Genomic DNA, 19,939 nt, shown 5'->3' with positions numbered 1-19,939 from the left:
AGGCTTGAATTGGTAGACTGATAATAAGAAAATGGGAAAAGTGAGAAGGTAGTTGTACATATACAAGATTGTATAAACCAATCTTATTCTATCACTAACCTCAATTGCAAAGACATATGATCACCGTATCTATTTCAAAAGCAAACAAATAGCGAAGCTCTTCCAAGTTCCAAAGCCTAGCAAAACTTTTTCTATAACTAATGTAATATCCTCACTAATTGAATCAAGTATGCTCTTTGAAAAAGCCCTAGGCTTAGTTTCAAATATGGCAACAAATTTTCACAAAAGAAACATCATGGGCATACATTCATAAAGTGTAACGGGATTCGGTTTGGTTTGGTTCGGTTCAGTTTTTGAACCTCCAAAATCGAAACCAAACCAATAAGGTTCAATTCAGTTCGGTTTGGTATTTCCTTTTTCGGTTCAATTTTTTTTGGTTTTTTTATTTTTCGGTGTTGGTTCGATGTTCGGTCCGGTTTTTTTTTTTTGGTTTTCAGTTTGTTGAACCACCTCTACAAGGAGCTGCATGTGATTTATTATGCTAGTCGAACTCTCAATGATGCACAATTGAATTATGCCACTACTAAGAAAGAGCTTCTAACCGTTGTCTTTGCTTCAGACAAATTCCGTTCTTATCTCACTGGTTATAAGGTAATTGTCTACATCGATCATTCAACTTTGAAGTATTTATTATCCAAAAAAGATGCAAAGCCTCGGTTGATTCGATGGGTGTTGTTGCTACAAGAGTTTGATTTAGAGATACGGGATAAAAAAAAGGGGGTCTAAAAATGTGGTGGCAGATCATCTTTCTCGAATTGTACATCATGAAGGTGACAATGAGTAGGTCCTTATTTCCAAAACATTCCCTGATGAGTAGTTCTTTACCGTTAAATCTTCAGTCACTCATTGGTATGCATATTATGTCAATTATTTAGTTTAGTGATATCATGCCTCCTAGTTTGACTTGGCAATAGAAGAAAAGATTCATTTCTTTAGTCAGACATTACTATTGGGATGAGCCATATTTGTGGAAGCATTGTCTAGACCAATATAAAAGACTATGTGTGCCTGACGATGAGATGGAGGAAATCTTGCGACATTGCCATTCTCTAGCATGTGGTGGTCATTTTGGTGCTACAAAGACTGCTGCCAAGGTACTACAATCTGGTAATGTCTCAAGTAGACATCAATGCTATTGAATAATATTCTAGAAGTTGAACTTTTTGATGTATAAGGTATTGACTTCATGGGACTATTTCCATCATCTTATGGCGACCAATACATCTTGGTAGTTGTGGATTATGTTTCTAAATGGATAGAAACAATCGCTTTACCCACTAATGGCACCAAGGTTGTTGTTCAGTTTATTCGGAAGCATATTTTCACTCGCTTTGCCACCCTGCGTGCCATTATTAGTGATGGAGGCAAGCACTTTTGTAATCGTCACTTTAATGCTCCCTTGGTGAAATTGGAATCACGCATAACGTTGCTACACCTTATCATGCACAAACTAGTGAGCAGGTTGAGATTTCTAATTGAGAGATCAAGTGGATTTTGGAGAAGACTGTGGGACTTTCACGCAAAGATTAGGTTGCAAAGTTAGATGATGTGTTGTGGGCATATCGGACTGCATACAAGGCTCCAATTGGCATGTCTCCGTACCGATTGGAATTTGGGAAAATGTGTCATCTACCTATGGAATTGGAGCATAAATCTTATTGGGTAATGAAGAAGCTTAATTTTGAGATAGAGTAGTGGGAGAAAAGACAGCTTTTTAATTGAATGAGATGGAAGAATTTCGGAATGATGCATATGAAAATACTAAGATCTACAAGGAATGTACAAAAAAGTGGCATGATCAACACATTCTTCATCATGAATTCTATATTGGTGAACAAGTTCTTTTGTTTAAGGGGTGTGCTATCCACACACCCCTTTTTACTTCTCACACACCCTTTGTTAATTTCTGTCTGTTGATCTTCTTCAATTCATCTGATCTGACGGCCAAAAAGGGTGTGTGAGAAGTAAAAAGGGTGTGTGGATATCACACCCCTTGTTTAATTCTCGGTTGAAACTCTTCCCTGAGAAGTTGTGAACATGATGGTCTGGTCCTTTTATAGTTGTTCAAGTTTTCCCTTACGAAATGGTTGAAATTTGTGACTATGCAACGGATACTACATTCAAAGTTAAAGGACAACAATTGAAGCCATATCTTTCTGCCAATTTTGAGCGACCAAAGAATATTGTAACCCTTGCTTCTCCCGAGTGATTGCAATGCCAAGTCCATTCATTATTTTTCTTGTTTATTATTTTTGCATTTTCTTCCTTTCTTGCCCATACTACTCATTGCATCTTTTTGTTATGGTTTTACTTTGAGGACAATGTTTAGTTTAGCATTGGGTGAAGAGTAGATTTTTAATAGTTGTTTTTTTTTTGTTAGTTGTTAGGTTGAGTTATTTGAATTGCTATTTTTTAAGGTCAAAAGCTAAGGTTTTTTATGTTCCAAGTTTAATAATATCAATTTCTTCACCCATATGATGATTTGAACATGTTTAGCTTGTCATTTCAAATGTGTTTGGAGTGGTATTGCTGTTATAAATTTGTAATAGTTTCGACTTTTCAATATCCGATCGTATTTATGTCGTTTAATTTCCTAAGATCCCTGAGCTTCCTCAGGGGCTATGCTTATGTCTTTTTCAGCGGTTTGCCTCCCAATGTAATGGACTAATTCAGAAATTATCAAACAACCTTTCGGTTTTTATCCCAATCCTTGATAGATTCTAGAAAACCTTTGTTTTAGTGTCTTACGTTTGTAATCCTTCACGGTTGTGCTGCATCATAAACCATTGGATGATAGCTTCATCAATACTATCAAGTTATTAGAATGAAAAGCAATCAATTAGAATGAGAAAGCGTTGCAAGTGGCTGGAAAGCAATATTTAGAATGAGAAAGCGTCACAAGTGGCTATTTACCAGTGGTGGAAAGGTGTTATGCTCTTGTATGATGACGTGGTTCAAACTCAGTTGGTGGCTAATCTAACATTTAACTTACTAATGCTATTGCTCGAATAAAGAAAAGAATGAGAATGCATCAAATTAGAATGCTAAATTCTAATTTAACTAGCAAATACATGTGCCTAAAACGAATTAATGAAGAAAATATACGATACCTTGTGCCCTTGTGCATGAGGAGTGTAGTCTGAACCCAATAACTACACTCTTCATATTATCTATATACTAAAACCCGGTAGAAAGGCACTGTTCACGAGCAGTGTAATGGCTAAAATGCCCTTTGATATCTTCTTTGCTGCCCTTTGTCTTGCCCGTTTGGTACAGCGAGATGACGCTTTTACCCATCTTGGCCACGCGTCGGTCATCGTCATACCAGCTTGCACCTTCTCGACTTTTCCTTTGGTTTCCATTTCTCCCTCGCAAATCTGGGCTTCTGGGCTTCAGTCTACATTCAACTCGCTCTCTCTCGCTCTCCATCTTCATAGAAAACCTGATTCCTCAACGCTTTCTCAAAACCTGCAAGTTTGGTTTCGACCATTCTATCCCAACTCACAATCTTCGGCGCAAAACCTTGAAAATATTGGCCTGTGTTTCCGTCTCCATCCCCTGAGTTGGGATCCGTCTCTAAGAGCTTTCTGCGTCCATCCTTCCGAAGGTATGGCCTTCACCAATCCCATGTTTTAGTTTGTTTCTTATTTATTTATTTATTTTTTTAGTTTTGGATTTGTAATTTTTTGTTTCGTATCGTACCTGAGAATATGTGATCTCAGCTACGGCCTTCACCGTATCGCTCCGTCAGCCTCCACATTCTCCGACTCCGGTTCCAAAATGCGTATTAAAAGGTGGGTTATCTCTGTTTATGCCAATTTTCATGACCCATAAAGCATTAACCGAATTGGGTTTTGTTTGTTTGGTAACATGGATTGCTCAGGTTAGGTTGGAGAGAATGGAGGTAGAAATACAATTGGGAAAGATAAAGAAAGATTTTATGTTTGAAGGTAGAAAGTTTTTTAATTTTTCGTGGAATTGATGTTCTGTTTTCGAATGAGTTTATTATGGTTTGCTTGGACAAGTACCAAGAGAGTTTGGGATTGAAAAGTTGAGAGAGGCCACAGATGGGTTTAGAGAAAATAGCTTGATTGAAGGGTCTGTTTATAAAGGTTTCATGAATGGAGATTTCTTTGCTATCCAGAAGATGAAGTGGAACGCGTGTGAGGTGCTCAAGATCCTACATAAGGTATTTTCACCTAATTCTTCTGTTTTTTTTTTCTTTGTTTTTGTTTCTTAATTTTTGGGTATTTGGTTTTTGAAATTTTAGGAAATTGATTCCTTTTCATGTTAAATGTTTAACATTCGTCTGGTGATGATGATTTGAGGCTGTACGAACTAGAATGACTGTGGGTAGATCCACTCCTCATGTATTGACGAATATTATGTATCTTATTGAATGATTTTGTCTTATGGCTTTGCATGTGCATCATTTTCCATACAACGTCACCTAGAAAGTTTGTTGCTGTATCATGTCAATATTTTACAATGGTTGCTTATTTATTTGGAAAATGATGAACATGAATCACTTTTCCCAAAGTGGTTCGTGCTGGTTCCATTTTACCAATTTGAAATTATGTGGAATTTGATATATAGGACGGCAATAAGGCCGGCGATGCTGTATGGCACAGAATGTTGGGTGGTGAAACATCAACACGTACACAAAATGGGTGTAGCGGAGATGAGGATGCTTCGTTGGATGTGTGGGCACACGAGAAAGGATAAGATTAGGAATGAGGATATCCGGGGTAAAGTAGGAGTAGCCGAAATTGAAGGAAAGATGAGAGAAAATCGGTTACGGTGGTTTGGACATGTGCAAAGAAGGCCTACTGACGCTCCGATTAGAAGATGCGACTATGGGACAGAGGTTCAGGGCCGAAGGGGTAGAGGAAGACCTAGGAAAACTTTGGAAGAGACTCTAAGAAAAGACTTAGAGTACTTGGATCTAACGAAGGACATGACACAGGATCGAGCACAATGGCGTTCTAAGATTCATATAGCCGATCCCACTCAGTGACTTGGATTTTCCAAGTCTCCAACCAAGAAGTTTTCCTCACTCGGGAAATTAAGGGAACACTACCCCAACCTACATGCTCCACTCAGAAAGCTTCAACATACAAGCTTCAACAAAAGAAAATTCAAAGAACTTAGCGAAGAAGGCTTTGGTGTATTTAACACAATACGTTGAAATGAAGGAAAGCTTATTTATTGATATCCCCGATAAGCTACAAATATGTACATATACATGAGTCAAAATAAACACACAAGAGGGAGCCTTCACAAAGGTTGCTTAGGAGAAGTCTCAGCAGTCGGTAGAGCCCCAGAAAGAGAAGGCACCGGAGGGGGATCATTTGGAGCCTCAGTACTGGACAGAACCCTAGGAGGAGGAGGCATCAGAGGTTGATCATTTGGAGCTTCATTACGCGGTACAGTTCCAGAAGACGAAGGCAATAAATGCCTTTGGAACAAACCCACAAATCTCTGATGATCAAGTAAAACCTGACCATCAGTTTCCTTCATCTGGTCAAGCTTCCTCTTCATGTTTGTAGCATAGTCATGTGCGAGCCGGTGCAACTGTTTATTCTCATGCTTGAGCCCTCTAATCTCCTGTTTGAGACTCATCACTTCAGCCGCCAATGATTCAACTTGGCGGGTTCGAGCAAATAGGCGTTGGGCCATATTAGACACAGAACCTGCACACTGAACACTGAGAGCCAGCGAATCCTTAACAGCTAACTCATCAGACCGTTTGGAAAGTAGTCTGTTATCTTTGGGAGTGAGAAGGTTCCTGGCCACCACCGCAGCGGTCATATCATTCTTCATCACGGAATCCCCAACGGTAAGAGGACCAGTTTGGGAGACGAAGGATGGGCGCCATATGTTGTCTGGAGAAGGCGGGGCTGCCTCTTCAACAAGGTTCAAGTCAAAACGACGGTCGGAGGGGCCAGACATTTTCAAAGGTGTTGAAGAGAGAAGAGGTCGGACAAATCAAGATATTAGAAGTGCAAGAATGAAGCTTCTACTGGTGGAGATTCAAGTGTGCTTTGGAACTTAATGCCAGCCTCTATAAAAATCTGCACTCGACGGAGCTTCAGAAATCAAAGAGGCGCCTGCTCAGAAATCGAAGAGGCGTTTGCTTTCTCAAAAGTTGGGCTGCTTAGAGATCACGAGGGTTGATCTCAGAAATCGAAGAGCCGTTTGCTTTCTCAAAAGTTGGGCTGCTCAAAGACCACGAAGGCCGATCTCAGAAATCGAAGAGGCGCTCGCTTTCTCAAAAGCTGGGCTCCCTAGAGACCACGAGGGCCGATCTCAGAAATCGAAGAGGCACCTACTTTTCCAGCCTTGTCAGCACCTGTCACACGCACACTCAGCTTTGCGGAAATTATGGGCATTCTGTCAAAGACTTCTGGGGAAGTAGAAAACACATGAATCTTACTGTTCAATCACCCACTTCCCACACGCAACAATAGCTCATGGGTACCACAGATAACTTTGCCAAAGTTCTCTGCCAAAGTTGAGCACGTGAAGCTTGCAGCTCCCACTACATCGCTCTGACCAAGAAGGGTAAAAGAATAGCAAAGAAACAGCACTAACAAAGTTTAGACCCATAAATTTTGAAGGTCTAGCTACCATATTATTACCCACAAGGGTAAAGGAACAGTACCACTGCTGGATAATTGGAAAGTCCATGTATGTCAACCTCTGTGCTTCGTGGCAAGGTAGACTAGCAAACATGCCCAACCTTTACTCACATTCGAGAAAACACTCCCAATAAGATTGCTTGCTCCAAAATCGAAGAGGCACCGTCCTCCGAATCTAAAGAGCCAGACTCCTAACATGACTACTTTCTTAAAAATCGAAGAGCGGGTAAAGGAACAGTACCATTGCTGGATAATTGGAAAGTCCCTGTGTGTCAACCTCTGTGCTTCGTGGCAAGGTAGACTAGCAAACATGCCCAACCTTTACTCACATTCGAGAAAACACTCCCAACAAGATTGCTTGCTCCAAAATCGAAGAGGCACCACCCTCCGAATCTCAAGAGCCACTCTCCCAACATGATTACTTTCTCAAAAATCGAAGAGACACTGCTCCCCGAATCTCGAGAGCCAGACCCCCAGCATGATTGCTTTCTCAAAAATCGGTGAGGCACCGTTCTCCGAATCAATCGAAGAGGCGCTCGCTTTCTCAAAAGCTGGGCTGCTCAGAGACCACGAGGGCCGATCTCAGAAATCGAAGAGGCACCTACTTTCTAGCCTTGTCAGCACCTGTCACACGCACACTCAGCTTTGCAGAAATTATGGGCATTTTGTCGAAGACTTCTGGTGAAGTAGAAAGCACATGAATCTTACTGTTCAATCACCCACTTCCCACACGCAACAATAACTCATGGGTACCACAGATCACTTTGCCAAAGTTCTCTGCCAAAGTTGAGCACGTGAAGCTTGCAGCTCCCACTACATCGCTCTGACCAAGAAAGGTAAAAGAATAGCAAAGAAACAGCACTAACAAAGTTTAGACACATAAATTTTGAAGGTCTAGCTACCATATTATTACCCACAAGGGTAAAGGAACAGTACCACTGCTGGATAATTGGAAAGTCCCTGTGTGTCAACCTTTGTGCTTCGTGGCAAGGTAGACTAGCAAACATGCCCAACCTTTACTCACATTCGAGAAAACAGTCCCAACAAGATTGCTTGCTCCAAAATCGAAGAGGCACCGTCTTCCGAATCTCGAGAGCCAGACTCCCAACATGACTACTTTCTCAAAATCGAAGAGAGGGTAAAGGAACAGTACCATTGCTGGATAATTGGAAAGTCCCTGTGTGTCAACCTTTGTGCTTCGTGGCAAGGTAGACTAGCAAACATGTCCAACCTTTACTCACATTCGAGACAACACTCCCAACAAGATTGCTTGCTCCAAAATCGAAGAGGCACCGCCTTCCGAATCTCGAGAGCCAGACTCCCAACATGATTACTTCCTCAAAAATCGAAGAGACACTGCTCTCCGAATCTCGAGAGTCAGACCCCCAGCATGATTGCTTTCTCAAAAATCGAAGAGGCATCGTTCTCCGAATCTCGAGAGCCAGATACCACAGACCACTTTTTCAAAGTGCTCTGACAGAGTTAAAACATGTGAAACTGGCAGCTCCCACTACCGTGCTATGACCAAGCAGGGTAAAGGAATAGCATTACTACTTGTTGTTAGGGAGACTCCTATATATGTCGACCTCCATCCCCAACGGACAGGCAGACCTGCAAAAATGCTCAACCCTTCATCATATCTGAGAGGGCACTCCCAACAAAGCCTTTCGAAATATTCAGCTTTCTTTCCCCCCGATAATACCTCTGCAAACAAGCTATACTAGAGCAAGAATATCTCATATCATCAGGGTTAAAAGCAAGAGTATCTCATATCATGCTTTTTCCCTGTTTTTTCTTTTGGCCTTGTTTTTACCTGCAAGACAAGGAGAAAGAGAGCAATCAGTCAGTACTTGGAATCAAGCTTCCAGCCAGGAATTGACTGCCTGGAACCCCTTACCTGATTACTTACCTGGCATTGCTCTCGAGTACTCATCTTCATCATCTTATGTTTCCAGGGAAGATTCCGCATCTGCTTGAGGAACAGATAGGGCAAGTGCGAAGGATACAAGGAAGCATGTGGAGACAAGCGTAACAGCACACGTGCCGATACATCCATTACTTTGTCAAAAGCAAAAGTATCCCATATCAGCAGGGTGGAACGTACTCTAGATTTGATGGACTTGTTTTGACCCTCAAATTCTTCAGTCGGCCTTATACTCTGGAGGAAACCAGAAAACCCTCCAGCTCAGTTCAAGAATAAGCCTGTGGAAAGTTACTTCTTCAAAAGCAAAAGTATCTCATATCATCTCTTCTCATTTTTCTTCTCTTTATCCTTCATGCTGCTGCAAGATGGGGAGAAGGTGAACAATCAGTCGGAGCTCTGATTGCTTACCTTGTCTGTCACCTCTTTCAGCAGACCCCCTAGCTCGGCGACTTGGGGGACTCCTACTACATGGTTTGTATCGCGCTTGACCAAGCCTGAAACTACAAGTAAGCTTCAAGTGAAATTGATACATTACCTTGTGCATCTCCACCAGTTAAAGATACCACCCCTGGATGGAGGAAGAGTACTTCCAGAGAAGATGCCACATCTACCTATGAGACAGATAAGGCAAGTCAAGACGACACCACACTCCGATACTTAGAAGTTTCGTGATTACGAGATCATTATCCCACAATATTTCCTAATGTCATTTGTACTAAATCATTCACTCGTACTCACTAAAGGAGAGCTTGAACCTATGTACTTGTGTAAACCCTTCACAATTAATGAGAACTCTTCTATTCCGTGGGCGTAGCCAATCTGGGTGAACCACGTACATCTTGTGTTTGCTTTCCTATCTCTATCCATTTATATACTTATCCACACTAATGACCGGAGCAATCTAGCGAAGATCACAAAAAGCGACCGTTTTCGTTACCTAGGATCTATCTTGCAAGAGAACGGAGAATTAGATGGAGATCTCAACCATAGAATACGAGCTGGATGGAAAGAGTGCATCCGGCGTGTTGTGTGACCGTCGTAGGCCACTGAAGCTCAAGGGAAAATTTTATAGGACGGCAATAAGGCCAGCGATGTTGTATGGCAGAGAATGTTGGGTGGTGAAGCATCAACACGTACACAAAATGGGTGTAGCGGAGATGAGGATGCTTCGTGGGATGTGTGGGCACACGAGAAAGGATAAGATTGGGAATGAGGATATCCGAGGTAAAGTAGGAGTAGCCGAAATTGTAGGAAAGATGAGAGAAAATCGGCTCTGGTGATTTGGACATGTGCAAAGAAGGCCGACTGACGCTCCGGTTCGAAGATGTGACTACGGGACAGAGGTTCAGGGCCGAAGGGGTAGAGGAAGACTTAGGAAAACTTTGGAAGAGACTCTAAGAAAAGACTTAGAGTACTTGGATCTAACGGAGGGCATGACACAAAACCGAGCGCAATGGCGTTCTAGGATTCATATAGCCGACCCCACTTAGTGGGAAAAGGCTTTGTTGTTGTTGTTGTTGTTGTTGTATATATTTCAGTTTTTTAATTTCTGTGTATATAATTTGCAGTGAAGCAGAACGAGTCAATCCATCAGATGTGATCCTAGGTACCAAAGGCAGAGGCTTCATTCAAAGGTATTCCTACTCTCTCTCTCTCTTACACACACAATTCTTTTACTCACTTTATTACTGGGATTTCGTCAGTGTACTACAAGGAAGTGTGAGCGAGTATTGCATATGCAACTATAAATCAGCTCTGGTTGTAATCGTTCCAGGGAATGGTATAATTTTCCATCTTATATGTGAATGGAACCAGCTTAAGGTCGAAGTAAGCATGTTTGATGGCTCCGTTTGACAAATATGCCTACTAACTGTTTGATAAAATGACTGATACTATGGTCCTTAAAATGATTGTTAAGCATATAGTTTTCAGTGATCGACAATCCCTTTATATGCATTGTATTTGGATACCAGTTTCACTTGGTTGGAGGTCTTGAAAGACTCCATTTAATGAATCCAAAAATGTGTAATTCCTTTGGGGTGCGTTTGATAACCATTTGGTTTTCATTTTTCAGTTTTTGGTTAGATTTATTTCTGGACATGTCCAATATGTTTACTTTAGTATATAAAGATCTATATATTACAATTTAGTATAAATTTATGTATTATCTTCTTCTTAGGTTCTTCAAGCATTTAACTTCTTGGAATATCATTTTTGGAAAATGCTGGAGTAGTATATTTTATAGTGTGGCCTTTGTTTTCATTGAAGTGAGACATACAGGAGGGAACTGGTGGACCTCTGAAGGGAAACGTGGTGGGAATTCCTTAATACACTCTTCTCTGTCTCAGAAGCTGTGGTTTATATACAGGTATTGGTGTTGTCTTAGTATATCACTGTTTTAAACAACTGACTCATTTTGTTGCTATTATTTTTCAGATTTTACTCATGTAGATACTGACTCTTCATTCTTTCAGACAGTTGACAGATTGGATGATGGAACCATAAGAGCAAAACTTAATCCACTTGATTATAAAAGGGCTCCATCAGGCAATATGCTCTGCGTCAAATTTACAGAGCTTTTCCATTGATTTTTTTCTTGCTGCTTTTTAACTCTTGACATGATTTCAGGATGTTGGAAGAGCCTTCTTCCAGGCACATGTTGAGAGTCACTAAAGGTTAATAGATTGCTATATTTATTATTTGTGTTCTCTTCTTTCTTTTTATTAATGGGTTTTGAATTTTGATTGTGATCCAATCCACGTATTGTTACGTAAATTCAAGCTTAATGAGATTATATGCTTTGGTTGCACCTTTTAATGGCTGACAATTGTTTTGGTTTTACAATTGCACCCTTAAGTTTGTAGATTACAATTGTTTTCATTTTACAGTAGGCTTTTATCTTCTATACTCTTGACCAGAAATATCAGATTGTATATATATCTATTAAATTTATCAAGTTCATATTTTAATTTCACATTTGTTGGTTTCATTGCAGTAGCTCTATGGGTGATACGATTACAAAGGTACTATGGGAATCTCATGCACACTATTACGGTTGGACTTTCTCACTCTCTCACACCCCTTTTTCTTGAATGTTGATCAGGTTTTAAGTATCGTTACCTAATCATTCCATTTTGGTCATTTTCTCAATCAATTTTTTTTACTGGAAAATTCAGTTTATATTGATCAATAAACAAAAACCAGTTAATGTCAGTGTGGTTGTTTAATATATAGAAAAATCTATTATTTGTAGTATTATTTATTAATTCTAAGACAGTTATCTTCAAGTATCAGTTGTTCTTCATTAACTATAGTACAACAAGGACTGGTTAATTGATATAAAAACGATTTTGTGGGTCATAGAATCTCATGTTTTTAGTCTCTGTGCTTCATTTGAACCTACTTCATTGCTCTTATTTGAAAAGTGGGGCATATCTTTCTCACTTGAATATTATGCATGCACTTATGCAGTTAGCAATTTTAAAGGATTTTGATAAGCTGCATATACGGTTGTTTATAAGCTACATGTACGGTTGTTTATAAGCTACATGTACGGTTGTTCATAAGTTACATGTACAGTTGTTTTGTTTTGCACCATATAGATAACTTAATTGAAATATAGTCTTCCGCATGTGCTCACCCGATTTGTGTACATGCAAAGGCTATAGATTTTGCTATAGTTGGAAATTTGACAGCATGGAATGTTTTGTGCGTAGTTTAGAATTTAGTTTGAGAGGTGGTGGTGGAACATGGAATGTTTCTTCATTGTATAATGCTTTATGTATTCTTTGTATTGATACGATTAAATTGCTCTCTAAATCAGTTTTGATAAATGCTTGCCATACGCTCGAAATGCTTGGAGAAAAAAAAAATGAGAGTACTACACAAGGAGGCTGCTGCGAAGGGGTAACAATAGCTACCTAGAGCTACTGTATCTTTGTTATTTCAACAATTTTCATAAACTTTGGTTATTAAAACAATGAAGTTTCATAAACTTTCATACAATTTTCAATCCCGCAGCAACGCGCGGGGATAAATTTCTAGTATGGTCTAAAAGCCAAATTTTAAGAGTAGATTTTGAGTAGGGAAAGTCAGGTCACTGAGGGGCATGAGCGTATTTTATTTATTGTAAGTGAGCCTGTCAATTGAGCCTTTTCTTCTAATTGATTTCCATCACATGTAAGTTTTTGCCACACACGGGCATATCCGCCTCTGTAGGCCTATGAAGGCTCCGTCTATTGAACTCGGCTAGAAGAAGTAAAGAATATCGAGGAGGACCATAAGATGGTCTAAAACATGGGAAAGGCCAAGTATGTGGCCGAGGAAGATGAGCCTCAACTTGTTGAAGTATCCATTGTAAGCTTTGTTAGAGCTGCTCACTTGTTTAATACATGCTTAAGAGATTGAGATCATAAGAAATTTGGATTGACTATACTTGTAAGCTATTAAGGAATGTATGTGGACTGATATATAGCTAAAGTAATTCTGCTATGAGTAGATATATCTATATTGATAAATAATATGGTTTCGTGGTGATAAGGGTTATCAGTTTGATAGTTTGATAAGGATTACATGATGGGAAGTATCCTTATCAAACACCACCATTTAGGATATAATAGGGTCCCCTGCTCTCACACTAATTACACACAAAAGATATCAAGCCCCATTGGTTGTAGCAGTGCATTCGGTCTGTGTTGAGAGTATAGTTCATTGCAGCAATGGCGTCACAAGGTTAGTGGTTAATTTGGTATCGTGATTTACTTGTTCTGCATATATTGATCTTACATTTGGTATTAGAGCTTTCACATAGCAATTAACCCTAAAGAGGAAAGCATAAAGAATTGTTTTTTTTTTTTTTTTTTTTAACTTTTAGGTTAAAATCTAATTACGTATTATACGGGGAGAACATGTGTATGCATATGATAGCTAAAGCTATCTGTGCAATATATATGATTGTCATTAAGAATACGAAATTAGTATTGGCACTGGGATTGAAGCATCATCACTGATCATCTAAAGATGTTCAATAGCCTATGTTTTGATCTCAAGTGGCATGGCACTCTACAATCCAAGGTATGAACACAGTTACTTCTTGCAATCCATAAAGGATTGTAACAATGACTACAGAAAAAACGTATGTTGGCTGTGAAGGTGCTATGATTAAAGAAAAACCTTCATATAACTCGTTAATTGATGTGAAAATTACTTGACACACAAATTAAATCCTATTGATGACAATTGTAGCAAAGATGTAAGTAGGGATCGTTCTAAACCGGGGATTAACTAGGGCTGCTAATCTACTCAAATTAAACTCTAAAACACTAAACTAGACTTAAAAACACAAGAATAGACTATAGACTCTAAACTGACCTAAGACACACAAATATGCAAAACTAAATAAAATTGACTCAATTCTAAACCTAACAAGTGATTTGGACGAAATTAAAACCTACTTTGACTTAAAAGATTAAAAGAAAACATTTTGTAACTTAACTAACTCAGAAAACACTTAAAAGACTTAAAACAGCACAATACTAACAATTAGACTCAAAACAGATTCTAGAGATGAAATTGGACGAATTTAAGACTAAACTAAGACCCAAACAATGTTTATGGACTAAACCTAACCTATATTGACTCAAAACACTCTAAAGAACCTAATTAGGACAGATTCTGACCTAATAACATAAAACAGAAAAGGGTGTTTGATTTCTGACGAAATTGAATTAAAACTAAACAGATTGCAAATCAAAGTAAACTAAAACGAAATTGAGATGAATTCAAGGGTGAAAAGATAGTTAGAGGATCATTCTCCACACATGAACATATGCAACATAAATCAATTTCCAGTATTGTTTCTTTAAACCATGAACGACAATGCCCCAAATTAATCGTGAATGCACAAATTAACTATCAGATTTCCCTAAATTCATTGAATTGGATGAATGCATGCAACAACCCAAATTATTCTTCTCAAGTTCCCTATATAAACAGCATGATAGAGATACATTCAAAGATCATTAAATTCCATGGAAATCATAAGCATTGACAAGGCAATTATAAATATGAACTGCATGATATTTTTGCCAAGAATCTACTTAACATGATTGTGACTAACAATCTCCACTACTTGTAATTATAAGTTTCTAACGATTAGGTGAAAGTCCCTTATAATTTAGCATCAGATTCAAGCATGCAAACTAAGTAGGTCTCCTTAATCAACACACAAGAATAAGTTATCAATCAAATAGATAAGTAAATCGCATTCATGTTTTACGAAACAATAACTGAAAGGAATCAATTCATATTAACATATGTCCATGGCTTCAAATTCACCACTAACTAATAAGAGTTTAGTTTCACATGTTCATATCAATTGAAAAGCAAATTGAAATAAACATCGAAACTGAAACGAGGGAAGAAAGATCTATGAAAACTCCCAAGGATGCAGATGGCTTGTGCACAAGGCCCTCCTTCATCAATGGAATGCACGACAAAGCTCTCATTCTTCTCCAAAAAGGTGCGGCAGAGATGTATATGGATGTAGGATGGTGTTTTGTGATGTAGAATGGTGATTAGGGTTGCGGCAAGGTGTTTCTGAATGGTGTGAAGGGTGGTGACGAATTTAGGCTTTAAAAACACATATATATAGGCACGACAAAGCTAGGGTTTTCACAAAATCTGATGGGAAAAGGTTAGGGTTTTGGAGATAAAAGGCTTGGCCCATCCAAGGGAGAAAAGAACTAGGGTTTGTGCAGATTTTTAGGCTTCTAGAAGTGTTAGGTGCGGCACAACCCTAGGGGAGATAGATTAGGGTTTAAACTTAGCAGATTTTAAGGCTTAGAGCCTAAGGATTCGGTTTAGGGTTTAAATCAACAAAGAAAAGGATTTTTGGCCCACTTAGTTTCTGGAAAGGATTTATAGAACCCAAATCCACAAGGAAAAGGGCCTAACAATTCAGAATCCAAGAGGGAAGAAGCTTGAGAGGTGCGGCAAGGGTTGGAACCAAGGTGAAAAAAATTAGGAAACTTCCAATCCAAGAATAGAAACTTTCAAGTGGAAACCTCCAACTTTAGAAACTTTGGCTTCCAATTCTGAACTCTTTGTTCTTCATGTTCATTTCTTCATTTCTTGCCTCCTTTGATCTTCAATTTCGTCCATCCATTTGACTCCAAGCATGTGATAACCATTTTATGCTCAAAACTGCTCCAAAAGGCTCCAAATTGCACCTTCTTGCATACTTTGTCATTTGGACCTACAAACACACGAAAATAGCTTAAAACACTATAATAACCACAAACTAACTATAAAAGTGCAAGAAAACAAGCTAACTAAGTCGCATAAATATGCTCCTATCAAATTCTCCTACACTTAGCTTTTGCTAGTCCTCAAGCAAAACAAAGCAAACAAAACAAACAAAACATAACCTAAACCTTCCAACATTTGCTTCAGGGAATTCCAATGAAACATGACACATTAAAAATCACTACGCACATAGATTTTAGTTATCCTTACCCTTAAGCGCATACTGAATCACAGTCACCACTTACTATTTCGCATTTAATCACATAAAACAACATTTTGAATGTAGTAACATGCCTTAGAGAATTCTCTCAATTCCTCACCGAATATACACTCTATTTTCACATAGAATTTCTGACTACACTCCCTATACTAGGTATATGTGAGAAGATTGATGTAAATATATAGACTAACACTCACATAAGTTATAAGCGAAGAAAGCACTTTCTGGAATTATTAATGCATGTATATATATATGATCTCACGAACGGAATGCTACTACTTAGACACGAGAACTAGGGATACCATATGCTCATACCAATCCCAAACTCCACATACTGAAATACACAACAACCAAGATTAAAGTCTAAGGGTTGTAATGGGGCTAAGGGTATTGGCTAACAAAGAAAGGTAAGGAAAACAAACGTTCTTAAAGCAAGAGTAAGCAAAGTACTGAAATTAACTTAGAATTCCCTTTAGAATTCAGAAATCAACTTTTAAACACAAGGGAAGATTCATGCAACACTTAGGGTCAAATTCAAGCTTTTTGGACCCTTTCTTCAACAACCAACACTTTAGAGCTCCTTTTCACATATTTTTTAGCTCTTCTTTATTCTTTTCACAACTTTTCTTTTTCCTTTCTATTTTCCACGAAATTTTTTTTTCTTTTTCTTTTCTACCCGTGCCTCTTATAAGACTTTGGCACCTACGCACTTTTGAAAACCTTCCCCCTCACTTGTTTTCTAGAACAATGTTGATCAAAAGGAATTCCCTCTAAGTCTTGCTCCACTATACTTTAAGAACAAGGGTGTGGATAGTCCTATTCTAGGCTAGGTAGGGATAATGTGGCTAACAAAGAAAATAGGCTAATTAAGGCTCAAAAGGGTTAAACCTACAAAAACAAATGCATGGAATGAAGGCTTTTTGGCTCTGGTGGTAACTACTAACAACTTCATCCTGTTATATGTTATGCACTCAATTTCAAGTTTTGAATGAAACGGGTATGAGTTCTAGTATTTGGAACTAAAGTGATAAAACGCATTCTTAGTAGCAACCAAGCAAAGAATAATGAGATCATGCAACGACTTTAGAAAACAACAAATCACAGATTAATAACTCTTCAAATAAAGTTTAGGCTCAAGTCTCTTAGGGTTGTAGCGTTAGTTTGAGTTCCTTCCTTCAAGCATGTTACAAAAACTTATTATTTTTTGTTTTTGTGATTACATGTGAATTCGTAAACGTTAACTACAACCAAGCATAAAACAAAGAGTATATCAAACTTCCATCCATGTTTATAACTTTCTTTAACAGTCATGCAATTAAAAATCAAATCCTCATCCTTGTGTTGGAAGGTACCCTAAGACACAAACAAACATACAAAAACAACTATTTTTGGGTTTTTCAAAACAATTTTTCAAATTTTTATGAGATTTTTGGATTTTTATGTCAAAACACACTAAAATGCACCAAAACAGCTTAAAAAGACTTAAAAACAGCAAGGAACAACTTTGGAAGTTATGGGTGATAAAATCCCACGAATTTGAAATAAAAACACTTGGTTACCCCCCACACTTAAACCAAACATTGTCCTCAATGTTTCAAATATAGACTCACATATATGCAAGCAAACAACACAACTAACAAACACGACAAACATGGCAAAGTAAAAACAAGAAAGGGTAGAGTTTAAGAACGCAAATCTGGTTATGGAGCTCGAATTCCTTCAATCCCTCGTTTGAACACATGGGTTGCCTCCCAAGAAGCGCTTGCTTTAACGTCTTCCAGCCGGACGATACCTCCATTTAAGCTTGAATAGGGCCCACGGCATGGAGGGGTATGTCCTCCACGACATGCTCATCAAATGTCGCATAGTAGGGCTTCAAACGGTGTCCATTGACCTTGAATTCATGTCCCGTCTTCAAACTTTGAATTTGGATTGCACTATGAGGAAAAACATTAGTAATGACAAAAGGTCCAATCCATTTAGAACGCATCTTACCCAGAAACAACCGAAGACGGGAATTGAAAAGTAACACTTTCTGCCCTATAGAGAATGTCTTGCCACGAATCATCTTGTTATGGGTGGCCTTTGCTTTCTCCTTGTAAATGAGAGCGTTCTCATAAGCTTCATTCCTAATCTCCTCAAGCTCATTCAATTGCAATTTCCTATGGATCCCCAGCGGCATCAATGTCCATATTGAATGTTTTGACGGCCCAATGTGCACGATACTCCAATTCAACCGGAAGATGACATAGTTTCCTATAGATCAGCCGAAATGGGGACATCCCAATTGGTGTTTTGTAGGCCGTTCTATATGCCCACAATGCATCATTTAAGCGCAAGCTCCAATATTTTCGAGTTGGTCCCACTGTCTTCTCCAAAATTTGCTTGATTTCCTTATTTGAAACCTCGGCTTGCCCACTTGTTTGAGGATGATAAGGTGTGGAAACCGTATGCGTGACATTGTACTTCTTGAGCAACGCCTCAATGGTTCGATTACAAAAATGGGATCCTCCATCACTAATGAGCACTCTTGGCATTCCAAACCTTGCAAATATGTTAGTTCTAATAAAATCTGCAACCACTTTAGAATCATTAGTACGGGTGGCTTTTGCTTCCACCCATTTCGAAGCATAATCCACAGCAAGTAATATATAAAGAAAACCATGGGAGGAAGGAAATGGACCCATGAAATCTATACCCTAAACATCAAAAATCTCAACAGAATATATAGGATGTTGCGGCATTTGGTCTTTTGATGTTATAGTACCCATTCTTTGACAACGATCACAGGTTATTCAAAAGGTTCTAGCATCTCTAAAGATCGTAGGCCAATAAAATCCACATTCTAAAACCTTATGTGCTGTGCGTTGTGTGGCAAAATGACCCCCACATGCATAAGTGTGACAGAAAGTTAAATCGAATGAAACTCGGAATCATGCACACACCTACGTAGAATCTGGTCAGGGCAATGTTTCCACAAAAAAGGGTCATCCTAAACATAAAATCGTGCATCCTTCTTGAGTTTATCACGTTGGTGCTTATTTAGGGTGCTTGGGACATGCTTAGTGATCAAATAATTAACTAAATCGGCATATCATGGCTCACTTACCTTAATGGACAACAACTGCTCATTTGGGAATGTCTCTGGGATGGGCACAACATTGGCATCTTCTTCATGCACCATTCGGCTCAAATGGTTAGCCACCACGTTTTCACTTCCTTTCTTGTCCCAGATTTCCACGTCAAACTCTTGGAGAAGTAGCATCCAACGAATAAGCATTGGCTTGGCCTCCTTATTTGTGAGCAAATACTTCAAAGCTGCATGATCAGTGTAAACAATAACTTTAGTTCCAAGTAGATATGAATGAAACTTATCTAAAGCAAATACAATAGCAAGAAGTTTTTTTTCAGTGGTGGAATAATTCAATTGTGCATCATTCAAAGTCCGGGATGCATAGTAGATGACGTGTGGCTTCTTGTCCCTCATTTGTCCCAAAACAGCCCCTAATGCATAATCTGAAGCATCACACATAAGCTCAAAGGGAAGGCTTCAATCTGGTGGGACTATGATAGGGGCCGAAGTTAGCTTCTCCTTTAGGTGATTGAATGCCTTCTCACACTCATCATCGAACTTGAATGTCACATCCTTTTGAAGAAGTCGGCAAAGGGGTTGGGAAATCTTGGAAAAATCTTTGATGAATCGCCTATAGAATCCTGCATGTCCAAGAAAAGAACGAACCTCTCTCACCGTAGTGGGAGAGGGTAAGTAACGCACAAGATCTATTTTTG

At 38.8% G+C, this 19,939-nt stretch overlaps 1 long non-coding RNA gene across 3 annotated transcripts; it reads left to right on the top strand.

Annotated features, from left to right (window-relative positions):
- Positions 1–3,413: 3,413 nt before the first annotated feature.
- On the top strand, positions 3,414–12,630 carry LOC103411761 (uncharacterized). Of its 3 annotated transcripts, none has more exons than XR_011581646.1 (10): positions 3,414–3,667; positions 3,783–3,854; positions 3,944–4,010; positions 4,205–4,249; positions 10,194–10,259; positions 10,894–10,993; positions 11,100–11,172; positions 11,254–11,300; positions 11,621–11,648; positions 12,449–12,630. It is a non-coding gene; the product is annotated as an uncharacterized lncRNA (long non-coding RNA). The 3 variants fall into 3 exon arrangements; XR_011581653.1 differs by having other exon boundaries at positions 11,621–11,679; XR_011581651.1 differs by having other exon boundaries at positions 4,173–4,249.
- The last annotated feature ends 7,309 nt before the right edge of the window (positions 12,631–19,939 follow it).

The sequence above is a fragment of the Malus domestica genome, chromosome 01 (assembly GCF_042453785.1).
Source record: "Malus domestica chromosome 01, GDT2T_hap1".
Lineage (NCBI taxonomy): Eukaryota > Viridiplantae > Streptophyta > Magnoliopsida > Rosales > Rosaceae > Malus > Malus domestica.
This window is presented reverse-complemented; position numbering and strand designations above follow the sequence as displayed.